At 41.1% G+C, this 13,438-nt stretch overlaps 1 protein-coding gene across 10 annotated transcripts in view; it reads left to right on the top strand.

The window, feature by feature from the left end:
- The first annotated feature begins 5,366 nt into the window (after nt 1-5,366).
- The window catches only part of LOC136563103 (poly(rC)-binding protein 3-like), a 500,444-nt gene continuing 492,372 nt past the window's right edge, over nt 5,367-13,438 (top strand). For 3 of the 10 annotated variants that reach the window (XM_066560312.1, XM_066560287.1, XM_066560296.1), the window contains exon 1: nt 5,367-5,808. The gene's annotated coding sequence lies outside the window, so the exon portion shown is untranslated. The remainder of the gene's footprint in view (nt 5,809-13,438) is intronic. The other 7 variants (XM_066560355.1, XM_066560363.1, XM_066560398.1 and 4 more) reach the window with 7 other exon arrangements.

The raw sequence follows: 13,438 nt of genomic DNA on the forward strand, positions 1-13,438 counted from the left end.
TTAGGTATGACAACCCTCCACAAAACCCCATACAAGCCAAAGTATCACAAGTAATCCTTAATAATTTAAGCAGTTTTGACAGGAAGCAGACACTCAAATACAGCTGTGGCTCTGGACTAGTGATCACAACAGGCATTTTCTCTGATAGAGGGTAGAAGCTTTCATTTTAATAAGAAACTTAAGATAACAGCTCCTTCTCTGCTGAAGGAGAAGGGATTTCCCTCCATAACTCCATCATTTGTCTGCTCGAGTTCCAGCTCAACTGCTCTGCCTCAGTCTGGAACAAAAGATTTGCTCACAAGTGCACATTATTAGCCTGGTTTATGTTAATTCAAATTATGTAAAATTGCATCCAGATCTCTCACAAAGCTAATAATTTTGGAGCAAAAATATGACAGTGCATGTCATATTTCTATTAATATGTAGTTAGATATTTAAAATTGCTGTCACTCGAATCAAACTGCAATCAAATAGCAAACAACTCACTCAACACTACACAGTATTAGGAATGTTTATAATTTTTTATTATTCTAGCCTAACATGTAGACTAGAATAATAGCATTTTAAAAGAAGCCTTTGATTATAATTAGCAAAGTGCACAAAAATTTTAACAAAATCAATAAGCTGTTGTAAGACTATTCAGGTTGGTGATCTAGTCTGAAGACTTGACTAGACTAGCTTCATTTCAGTGTTGTTTCCTATTTTATTTTTTTTATATTCAAGAGCCTGTTTTAGCTTTTATTTCCTGGTCTCATTTTTAGAATTCTAACATTGCTTGCTTGTGAAATACCTTTTCATAAATGCAGTAAATCTTACTAGTAAAACCTAAGGAACTCATGCTTCTATTGTGTTGTACAAGAGAAAATAAGTCACTAGGCTACACCCCTCACACAATAATAGGTAAGGGGAAGGTGATTTCTTAAAGGGCATAGTCTAAAGTAACTGGCAATCTGTGATCTCTAGGGACTTCCTAATCATTTCAAGTACTACTGCTTGCACATCCACGCTAAATTTGAGAGTGTACATTAAATGAAGGTTTTGACATGCTCTGTGAAAAGTTCCTAAGAATGTCCATAATCTGTGAAGTGGTTATCACACCTAGGTATGACTGACAGACCTTACCATACTCAGGTGAAGCAGATAAAAGCTAGACATCAGGGACAATCAGAGAATCCCAAAATGACTGAAACAATAAATATATATATTTCCATTTATGCACAATAATATTATTTTAAAAATCTACTTATTGGCCTGAAATTCACTTTCTAATTTACACTGATAAAACAAGCATCTGCACATACCAACAGCAAGGACAGAAAGACTGGCATCATGCCTCTTTCAGACATATCACTAACATGCACCATTCAATTGATCCTTGGTGATTTAGAAAGAATTTTTTATTACGAAGAGAAGAGAAGAGAAGAGAAGAGAAGAGAAGAGAAGAGAAGAGAAGAGAAGAGAAGAGAAGAGAAGAGAAGAGAAGAGAAGAGAGAAGGAAAAGATTTCATTTTGAATGGACCTTGTAGTCCAACTACCTGACCAGTTGAGGGATGACCAAAAGTTAAAGCATTTTATTAAGGACATTGTTAAAATACCTCTAAAACACTGACAGACTTGGAGCATTGCCCACCCCTACTGGAAGCCTGTTCCAGTGTTTGACCATGCTCTCAGTAATGAAATTGTTCCTATTTTCCAGTCTAAACCTCCCTTGACACAGTTTTGAACCACTCCCATGTCTCCTGTCACTGGGTACCCAGGAGAAGAGCTCCCTCCCTATGTCCCTTCCTGAGGAAGCTGTAGAGACCAACGAGGCTTCCCCTCAGCCTTCTTTTCTCTAAACTAAACAAACCTGAAATCCTCAGCTGCTCCTCACAGGACATGTGTTCCAACTCCTTCACCAGCTTTGTTGCCCTCCTCTGGATGCATTCCAGGACCTTTGCATCCTTCTTAAAAGGTGGAGTCCAAAATCACACACAGTAGTCAAGGTGATGCTGCACCAAAGGTTCACCTCATGCTGGCTGCAGCATGGCTTTGAGGGAACAGTACTGACAGCAGTGGAGATCTGCAGGCATCTACAACAGGTTGAATGGAAGCAAGGTGCTTGTGGCTGGGTCTACCCTGCAGAAGATCAAATTTCTGCCATTGGGTACTACTGACTCACAAGGGGTCATGGTGGCCTGGTTCATACTTCTCAGCAAGCATAAAGACATCAAATACAGTACCCAAACTGAAGTTTTCATCTCTCTGCTTTGCTGCTCTGTCAGCACGCAAGATTTGTGTGTTTCATAATGAACAAAACAGAAAGTCTGTCTTTCTCTGGACAGCATGAATGAAAGGAAACCAGAGGAAAGCTCCCTAGCAGCAACTGTTTGCAGCAACAGTGACACCCTGAAGCAATACAATGACCGGTGAGGAAGGATTTTGTTTGTGTCAGTTTAGATGTTCTGTCTTGTTCTCTCGATAACCTTTCTGATTACCTTTGGGTTATTTGAGCAATTTAGACAATTATCTCTAATGCAGATATATTGTCTTCTGGAAAAAAATAATTTCTACAGGAGCTCTATAGATAATAAAAAATCCCTGATTTTAACCTTTGTCATCATTTCCATCCACTTAGATGTATGTTTAAGCTGTAAAACTGTTTCCCAGCATGCAAAAGGCTTGAGTGCCAAGTTATGCTTGCAAATCAGACATTAAATATGCAGATCCTGTGACATGGAAACTGAAACGTACATTTTACAAAGATATGCTGGCATTTGAACATTTTGTATTTGGGTGATCTTGAACACCACCAGTGTGTGTGCTTTTCATCTCTCAACTATAAAGGCATTCATCAAAAGGGGGTTTTGGTTTTGTTATGGTTTTGATTTTGTTTTTAATTGGAATAAAAAAAAATAGCTCTGTGCAAATTTGGGAAAGTCAATAGGGACACAGAGCCATAATTGACAGTAAGTACTACCCTGATATTGCTGGGCATAGAGCAACTAAGGGAGCTGGTAATGGTCAGAGCCTCAAACTGCATACTGAATGGACCTGTGGTTTACAGTAAACTGATGCTTTTGTAACAGTGCAAGATGATTCATAAATATTAAAAACCAATGAGAGTTCATGTAAATACATGCTAACTGAGATGCAGTTTCTTGAAAATGAACTGAAACTAAAGAAAATATTTACTAGCATAATGTATAAAACATTACCCTCACTTTAACGTATAAATTGTTTTCCCAACTTAGTTATTGCAGAAATCAAGACCCAAAGTATAATAAAGTTTATTTCCAATGTCTACTCCCTTTAGTGTGTTAGGAATAATTCTGCATATATTCAGTTTTTTAAAAAAGGGAGACATGATCCAAAACTTGCAAACTCTTGGGTTCATCCCTTATACTCCTGAACAATTTGGCTCAAGAAGAAACCAGAGAAGAAATGGGAAAAAATTGAGCCCCCAACAAGACAGAAGAGGATCTTCTTCCTCTGATTCCTGTGAGAAGCTCACTTAAGTAACTACAGGCTCTGATTTTATTTCTACTTCATATGAGAGGTTTAGAAAGTTCATTATTCTTCCAGTTCCTCCTTCCTGTAAATCCAGAGCAAGGGCCTTTAATCTGGAGGGGAAAAAAAAGAGTTAAAATACAGAATAATGAATTCTTTGGTTCATTCTGAGGATGTGGTTTTTTTTTAATTTAACTTAGCAAGGATGTTCTGATTCTAACCAAGACTTGGGTTCAAAATATTTTACCTCCTTCTCTATTTCAGCTGAGAGTGAGTGGTAAGCCAGAGCACAGAGGTAACTACTGTATCCCTGAGAGCTCCTGTGGGAGTGCTCCAAAGGCACCTGTGAGGCCAGAGCCACACTGAACAGCAAATAAAACTAATCACTCCACATCCCTTGCTGATAGTTTGGTTCCCCACCATTTGGCCACCATGACCTGCTCATCAAGGCTGCCTGCAGACCCCCCACTGGCAGCTGGTTCACACAACATCCTCTCTGTGGGAACCCAGGACATGGTTTAGGAGCAAACATTTCATACCCCGGTACCTCCACAACACTCATTCCAGATACCTCAATCTAGTGCCAGCTATCAACAGCCAACACTAGTGTGAGTAAGCATCTTTCAAAGCATCAGTTTACATCCTGGAACATACCCTTTTACTATTTACTACATCTATTTACTATATGTGCTTATGGAGTAAGTATGTACACTTACAGAGTTTGCATACTGGAGCATATCCTTCTACTATTTACTACATATGCTTATCTCAGTGCAGCAGTGGTGCTGAAGCACAGCTTGTGTATCAGTTGCAGGTTGTGGATCCAACAGCTTGGTCTGCATTTGCTCTCATCATTTATGGGACAATGCCAATTCAAAATCACAAGTCATAAACAGACATATTTACTTGCAGTTGCTAATAGCGCTGTAGATAGAAATAAAGTACTTTTTAAAGCTCATTCACTTATCTGCACTTTAATTCTCCATTTTTATTTTTTTGTTCTTTTCTACTTCTTTCAGTCTAAGAAATGAAAACGTAAAAGGTGTCCAAAGTTTTTTATATTTATCTGCTTAAAACCAACTTTAACAGGATTTATTTTTAGTTGCAAAGTACTCCTGAGGGCGTCAAGTCCGGTAAAAAAATCTTCCTTCAGTAACATGTACATGTTTTCTGGATTCTGTCAGCTGTTTGAGATAAATGTGACCCGCCGATGGTCCTCATCAGCAGAATGCTGCGAGTGGCTTCCATGTGGACCAGGAAGGAAAACCATCTGCTGGCGCCGCTCTCTGTGAGCCACGCTTCCGTGTTAAAGGCACGGCTGAACGCGGTTTTGCTACTTTTGATACGAATAAGCGCAGTCCTCAGCCTCCCGGCTCGTTACTGATGCTCTCCCCAACGACACCGAGCGACGTTGATGTGCCGCTGATAGATAAGCGGCGTTCAGCTGTCAAAACGCCGGCTGCCTTTCAGCATGCCCAACTTTGGCTCCCCAGCCTTGAGCTCCCTTTCCCCGCCGGGTGCCGTGGGACGCCGGGCCGCAGAAGCGGGGCACCGCGGCCCGGAGGGCGAGCCGGGGTCCCGCACGGACACGGCGGGCGGGGACCGCGGTTCCCCCGGCGCTGCACGGGTACTGCTTCCCGCGCAGCCGCTCGGCTCGGCTCGGCACGGCCGCGGAGAGGGAGAGCCTCCGCCCCGCCGCCGTCCCGCCCGCCCCGGCCCTCAGCGCCCCGGCCCTCAGCGCTGGCGGCGGGGGGCGCCCGCGGGCGGCGGCGGCGGGAGCGCGGGCGCGGGGGTGGCCGAGGAGCGGCGGCGGCGTGAGCGCGGCTGCAGAGCCACAGCGAGCCGCGGGAGCGCCGCGCCCGCCGCAGCCGCCGGAGCCGGGCGAGGAGAGAGCGCGGCCGCCCGGAGCCGCCGGGAGCCTCGCGGGGAGGCAGCGAGGGGCCCTCGCCGAAAGCGCGAACAGAACACCCCCCACACCCCCGCCCCGCCGCCTCCGCCCGCCCCCAGCGAAGAGAAACAAAACACAACCCCGGCACCGCCGCGCTCTCCCTCCTTCTCCTCTCGGCTTTTGGTGGTTGTTTTTTGGGGTTTTTTAAATTTATTTTTTCTTTTAATTTTTTTTTTTCTTGGGGATTCTCCTCTCTCCTGCCAGACTGACTTACACGTTCTTGATAATTTCTCTTCCCCTCATTTTTTATACTCTTCTCCCTGCTTCCAAACCCTGTGTCTGTGTGTTTCAATACTATCACAACCTCTGCTAAAAATAGATCTTTTTATACCCTTCCTCCTCTCTGACCCCATCCAACACCCCTTGTTAAGGTGAGTTGTGTCTTTTCATCACTTTTTTCCTTGTGTGTTGGTTTTGTTTTTTCTTTTTGGTTTCGGTTGGTTTTTTTTGGTTTTTTTTTTTTTTTTGTATTTTGGTTTCTTTTTTTTTCTTTTTTTTGTTGTTTGTTTTGTTTTTTTCCCCATTTAGGGCAGATTTTAGGGAGGAGGGGATGTGGAGGAGAGAATTTCACGGGGAGTCAGGCAAAGCCTTATTTTGCCTTCTGCAGCCTCAGCATCATTCCGGACTGCTCCCTTTTATCCCAAGGATGTAGCTAGCTGATGAAAGTGGGGAACTACTCTTCCTTAGCGCTGCATGCTTGGGAGCCACAGCAACAGCAGGAAAAAAAAAAACAAAACAACAAGCTTCTCCTTTTCCCTTCGTCCTACCCTCCACTCCCTTCCTCATTCCCTCCTTCTTGCTGTGTCGTTTATTTGTTTGTTTGGTTTTTTTTTTAATATTTTGGTGGGATGTTTGGTTGGGATTTGGTGGTGGGTGGGTTTTTTTGGTTTGTTGGGGGTTTTTTTGGTTTGTTTTTTTTTTTTGTTGTTGTTGTTGTTGTTTGTTTTTTTTTTCTTTCTGTGTGTATGCTTGGTTTCTGTTTTGAAGCAATACACAGGGGACTTGGGATGAATTGCATGTAGTGCCAAGGGAGCTCTGTGTGTGTTCACGTGTGTCTTGAGAGTGAGTGAGTGTGTGGGTGAGTGTGCAAAGAGCATTTGTATTTCGTGTTCCTGGGGTGATGAGTATTAAAGCTACCAAACAGCCCCTGTACATAGAGCAAGGCTGCTGAGGGGGAAGCTGGTCAGGGATGCAGGAAAGCTACAGAGCTCTCCACAGAGTTCAGTCCCTTGTGCTCCAGAACATCTTTCCATAGATCATTACTGGCACCTTCAAGGTGATGGCTCCCATTCCTCTCCTGGCTTCTCAGTAGAAGAGTGCAGAAAAGGAAAACTTTACAGCTAATGAGAAGGGATAGCATTTCTGTTCCTCCAGCAGCCCGAGACAGTGTTATTCCAGGGATGAGTGGGGAAAATAAGAGTTGTGATCCAGAGCAAATGGATCGTTTGCTGTTACATATTAGTGTTCAGTGAGAAAAAGAGACGTGAAACATTATCAGTTTGGTCAGCCAGCAGAAGCATTGGAGTCCGGCTTACTTCCCAATTCCAAAGTTGTTTTAACTGTTTTTCATTCTTCAGCAAACTGTGCCTATTGATGGCAGAAATGTGCTTTTACGGTAAAACAGTCTATTATAAATCTGCTGGGGAACGATTTATTATTCAGAGGCAATCAAGTAATTTATATGTTTCATGGATTTCCCCCAAGTCTTTTAGCGTGCCTTCAATTATGTATTTTACCTATGTGCGTGAAGCGGGGTAATATAGATTTTAGTTGCATTTTAACAAGGTGTTACGGCATAACTTGCAGGGTGCCATTTGCAAAGTGTCACTTAATATGAAGCAAAATAACAGCCTCTAGCTCTTTTTCATGGATTTTTTCACATCTCTCTTGTTTGTTTCAAAACAAGTGGTGATTTTACTTAAGAACTTGTAAGGAAAACTGGCTTCACAATGGTACACAGTTTCAGATATTAGCTCAAAAGTATTAACACTTGTCTGGCTGTGAGACCTGAATTTACTTATAAAATACGAATACAAAGTACATGAAAGAGCACTTGGTATACGTGGTTTTCTAACAGGTTGAATCATTTTTGTATCTAAAAGTTTACAAATGAACTAAAATGGTTGTTGTAATCTCTGTTTGGAGGCCTTCATGGATACAGGAACATTAATGTTTCCTGTCTAGTTAATGCAATTCCAAAATATCCTGTCTTTCCACATGCTGCATAGATAACACTCAGTAAAAATGAGCAGGCATGGAAATAGTCTTGTGCTATCAAGGGACATTTCATCATTTCTTGTTAGCCTAAATTAAAATATTTTACACAAGTTTGCCTTGGAATTTTTTTTTTTCTGCTGTGGCTGGCTGATTGTGAAAGTGGGAAGCATGCTTTGAGTGAGATGTGACATTCCTAATGCTTGATAGCTGTGAGGGGAGAGACACCTGATGTGCTGTGTACATCATTCTTGAAGGGATGCAGGGTAAGAAAAAGGGATGGAAAACGAGCACAGTGCACTGGCAGTTTAGATAAATAAATATGGGTGATGCATGTTAGCTTGTCATCTGCAGTTCTGCTGAACCCTGACTGCTGGCTAAACATATTTTCTTGGTAAGCACTGCAATGTGATACAATTTTTCTGGTTTGATAGAGTTTGCTGTTAAAATCCCATGTAGCACAGAACAGTTCTTGTTCTGTAGATAAAAATCATGCCACCTCGTTTTAATCCACAGAAGGCTGAAATATCCACTACTCCTACTGAAGTCACCAGGAGTTACCTGTGATCAGCACTCTTCATGGTTTTTTATCTCACCATGTCAGGATTTAGAATATTTCCAAAGGATGCTGTTGACAGCAGATCTCATTTTGTTTAGATTTTATTTTGGGTGCATATTGTATGTTTACAGGTAGATATTGTCTTTTACTACAGCAGCACTAAAATATATCAGGAAATGGAAAACTCTTAACATTGTTTTTCTCAGGAGCTTTTAAAGAGAATTCTCCCAGTGTCCTTTAACTGTTTCTGGAAAAGCAGTGCTCACTTCAAAATCTACACACTAGAACCCTTTAGTTGGTTGCTTAGCTGTTGGTGAAAAAGAAAAAAAGATAAAATGTTTGTACACAAAAAGAGCAAGTCATGTGTTTGCGGTTTTTTTATGACAACTGAAAGACAGGAGTGCTTTCAGCTGGGTATGACAGTGTTGAAGTAAGGTTAATGTTGAGTTTGATCTGGGGGTTGTTCCCACTGGCATGAGTGACAACACACCAACACAGCTTATTCTGTAGTGTACTAACCTAGATTAAACATCTCTGATTTATATTTTGAGATTTGGATATGGCATCAAACCTTGGATTTATTCACTTCTAAAGCCTTTTTTATTTGTTTGTTTTGTTTTTGAAACAAGTCTTCTAAAGCTGTGAACTTCTATAAACAAAGTAATGGAGTGTTCATAAGTCACTCCAACTTTGTGGACCTTATTGCTGTGAAAGTAAAGTGGGATTTCTCTCTACTGCTCACCAACTGAAATTATTTTCTTGTATTATTGCACCTTGCTATTCTGCAATGTGAGTCTAAAATGCTTAGTCAAAGGAGTTTTTATTCGGTGGATGTGGTGGTTCCGCAAAAGAAGAACGTGTGTATTTTGTCTTGTCCTAAATTACAGCTACCCATTAGGTTCAGTGACATTTTGCTGCAGGGCATAGTTGCTGTTTCATTTGGGTATCCTTATCAAGGAAACCGTATTGATGACAGACTTTCTTAGAGTTTTAACAAAGTAAATGAGAACTATCACAGGGCTGCCTGGTAATTTTGGGGCTGGGGTGCAGTGGTTTTATCTGTATCCACACAGAATGCAATTACAATATACATTAAAAATCAGTAGCATCTGAAAATATTAATGCATTTTTCTCTTTACTAGTTTAAAATGGTGTGTATGTGGTGTAACACACTATATGTGTATGTGTTTCCATCCAAGTGTATATTTGTAATTTTAAGGTGTTTAGATGAATGATGTTACCTTAAGCAGAGATGACTATTTATTTGCATTTTTTCTGCTGGAAATATGGTCTTTATAATAAAATAGGTATTTTTCTTCTGTTGTACTTGCTTATGCATTAAGAAAATTAGTATTTTCCTCCTAAGAAACGTGTTACTCTGAAGAAACAGACGCTGAACAGATCTACTAGGAGCTCCTTTCCCAGTCTTGGTGCATGTGGATGAGTGTCAGAGGTAACAAGTGCTCAGGCATGGCAGGGACAGGAGGAGGGTGGCTCTCTGCAAAGCAGGAGGTCTAATGATCTGGTGCTGCAGTGGCTGAGTTGTTCAGGGCTAAGAGAGCAAAGCGCTCCCTCGCCCTTAACAGTATAAACTCCTCTGTCTTACGGTTTGTGTTCATCAGTCTGCTTGGTTTTCCCTTTATTAGATAGGGACGACTTAATTACGGTCTGGTACTGCTAACACAGCTCTCCGATGACAAGTGTTTGTAGGAGGTCAAGTGAAAAATAATTCTGGAGAGGGGTCTCCAGCTGCAGTGTTTCTATGTGGTGTGTTTTTATTTACTCCAATTTTCCCTGGATTTGCATCCAGCTATTCTACCTTACTTGCCAGCATAGTCTGGAGGTTGTTTTGTGTGCAGAAAATGTTTTTAGGAAAGGGGAAAGAATATTATTAACTTTAGACAGCACAGTGTAACTGCTCCACCAGTTCTAATGAGATGCAAGAAGAGCTGTGGCCTTGGAGCTGAAATGCTTAGAATTTGCTTGATATAAATATGGTATTCCATGTCTCGTGAGGAGAGACACCTTTTAAAACACAGTTCAATGGGAATGCATTTTTCGGAATGAGTATTACTGTAAGTCCCAGTGATCACTCATGTCCCAAAGAATCTGCTAGGAGCAGTCCAAGTAATTACGGGTTAAAGTGGGGTGAGGCAGTTCCCCCTATTCCATCCACTGCTGCAGCTCCATGCTGGTAGATGGCTACCTGTTCCAGCACTGCCATTGCATCAGTGACAAAACTTAAATTTTGTTTACAGGGCGGTATACATAATGCACTATTGATTCCTGCTAGCCTGCTAGGCTTTTAACAAAGAGTATGAATCCAATAATTTTGATTATGGGTCTTGCAACATCTGACTTTGTCATCTATGCATTAGATATATTTAGATGCTGTGAACACTTAATCCAAGGGAGAAAAATGCTTGTCTTCTGTAAATGACAGAAAAAATACTTAATTAGTTCATTCATTTGGCCTTTTGAGGTGTGGATGGCTCAGGACTATACATTTCTTGATTACAATTTGGCTCTTGGTTTACTTAAAAATAGTTACAGAAGGATTTTCTATTAATAATTTTTGACAAGCTCTTTTGTGTGCATTTTAAAAAGTAGTTAGTTTTATAGCAAGGTTTTAGGGCCAACCTCAGAAGTCTGATGAGAAATTAGCCCGCTTATTTAATAATAGTCAATATTAAATTTCATTAATTAAGTGGCATGTTGTTGTGGTTTAACCCCAGATGGCAACTAAGCCCCACACAGCCACTTGCTCACTGCCCCACCAGCAGGATGGGACAGAGGATCCAAAGAGTAAAAGGAAAAACTCATGGGTTGAGCCAAACGGTTTAACGGGTAAAGCAAAAGCCACACACACAAGAAAAACAAAATGAGGAAATTCTTTCATCACTTCCTCTGATGTGGCAGGTGTTCAGTCATTCCCAGAAAAGCCTGGCTCTAACAGTGACTTGGGAAAACACCATCATTCTGAACATCCCTCCCCTTCTTTCTTCCCCCAGCTCTATATGCTGCATATGATACCATAGGCTAAGGAATATCTCTTGGATCAGTTCAGGTCAGCTCTCCCTCCTGTGTCCCCTTCCAGCTTCTTGTGAACCCCCAGCCTCCTCACTGGTGGGGAAGGGTGAGAAGCAGGAAAGACCCTGACACTGTGCCAGCACTGATCAGCAGTAATGAAAATATCTCTGTGTTATCAACACTGTTTCCAGGAAAAATCCAAACCCCAGCCCCATACTGGCTCCTGTGAAGAAAATTAGTTCTATCCCAGTTAAAACCAGAACATGTATATAGTGGCACAGTCTGTTTCAAAGATACTGGCACTTTACGTACAACAGTATCTTTTATAATGAGGCATCTGCAGCTCCCATAAAGATTTTTAAAAATTGAAAATTTTGTGCAAATCAAAGTGGTAGAGTTCTTCGAGCTCTAATGGAATAAAGCACCATGACTGTATGATTCTCTTACCAGTCATACCATTGCTATTCTTTCATCTGGTGAATTCATAAGACATCTATAGTCCAACCTTAGCAGTTTCAGGCAATATCTTTAGGTCATTATGACTGCCTCAGTAACCTTGAGTACACCATATTCAGAGACAGTGTGGTGAAAGACAAGGAACATGAACTGGGAAGGAAATAGGATCCTGAGGTGGGCTTAGAAAACCCTAGAGGATAAACAAAATGCCTGTCTTTCTGAAGGTGAAGACAAGTACCCGGCCATGATGTTCTTCCAAGCTTCTTTGGGCTTCCTTGCCAGACAAAATCTGAGTGTTTATCAGCAGTGCAGAAACTTAATGAAATTTTTTAGAATGATGAACTTGATTGAAAAGGATGTTAAAGATCATCATAGAATGACTTGATTGAAAAGGATGTTAAAGATCATCTGGTTCCAAGCCCTGTGATGGCCACTTTCTTCCAGGCATCCCTCAGAGGAGATCAGGTTTCAGATTTGTATAACCTAGCTGAGGCTGTAACTGGAACAGAAAGGTAGAACTTAGCAAATGTAAATACTTGTATTTAAATAAGGATGTGAATGGTTCCTTCTCCTGTTGTGATATCAATGGAGAAGTGTGTTCTGTTTCATTTGTGTGCCTTTTGAAAAGGTTTGTACATTTTGCCTTATAGTATTGAACGGGGAACAACTTAGGCTATAAGAGTATGGAAGTTCAAAAGTTCAAAGTTAAATCTCAGCTTTCACTTAGCCATTACACAGGCATGGTCCATGTCTCAGGAGTTCTCACAGGTCTTAGAAACATCTCCCAAAGTGGCACTGAACGTGGGGTTTGTGCAATGCTGTTCCCACCTGTAAAAGGGGATAGCAGAGCTATGGCTAAATTCAGCAATTCCTATTCCTGTTAAATAATTTCTTGACTTCAGTAGGATTTCTTGCCTAAGTGAGAGACTCCAAACAGGCTGGTAGAGCACTGACAACAGGGAAGGTGTCAAGTATCTATTATTATTACTTCAGAGAATCTTATCTTGTATGAGATGGCTCATGTTTCAGGCAGTCTGCATAACTAAACCAAAATTCCTTGGCACTTTCATTTGATTTCTGCAACACGACACTGCTTGATTCCATCACAGGATGAAATAAATTGAGAGTTCTTTCTAAAATCTTAGGTCTAAATAAAGAACATGTTCAATATATAGGAATCTTTTAAATATGTTAATTCTATATGATAAAAAATATAGTCTTTTAGCTGTATGTTTCTGGTTGTCCATCTACATGCAAGAAATTATTTTGTCTGTATTTGGATTTTCACCTAATATAAAAATATTTTATGAATTCTAGAAGCAGGTGGATACTTCATTGGTTACTCTTTACATGTCAGAGATGAGACACTGGTGAGGCACTGGAACAGGCTAAGCATAGAAGTTGTGGATGTCCCACCCTTGGAGGTGTTTGAAGCCAGGTTGGATGGGTCTTTGAGCATCCCAGCCCATGGCACAGGGATTAGAACTAGATGATCTTAAAGATCCCTTCTAACCCAAACCATTCTATGTTTCTGTGTCACAGACATCAACTGATTAGTCATCTCAGCAACCCCACCCTTGAGTTTTGTAGTGCACAGATGAAATATTAAGCAGCAATAATAGTAAAAGACCAGGAGAAGGTAATTTATTTTCCTTCTCTTTTTGCAGTTAGTTTTCAGTGGTAATGCGGGGTAGAGACTAGAAAAGAATTGTAAATGTGACTGTTCCTAGCCACCAGTTTAG

The sequence above is a fragment of the Molothrus aeneus genome, chromosome 1, assembly GCF_037042795.1.
Source record: "Molothrus aeneus isolate 106 chromosome 1, BPBGC_Maene_1.0, whole genome shotgun sequence".
NCBI classification, from domain to species: Eukaryota; Metazoa; Chordata; class Aves; order Passeriformes; family Icteridae; genus Molothrus; species Molothrus aeneus.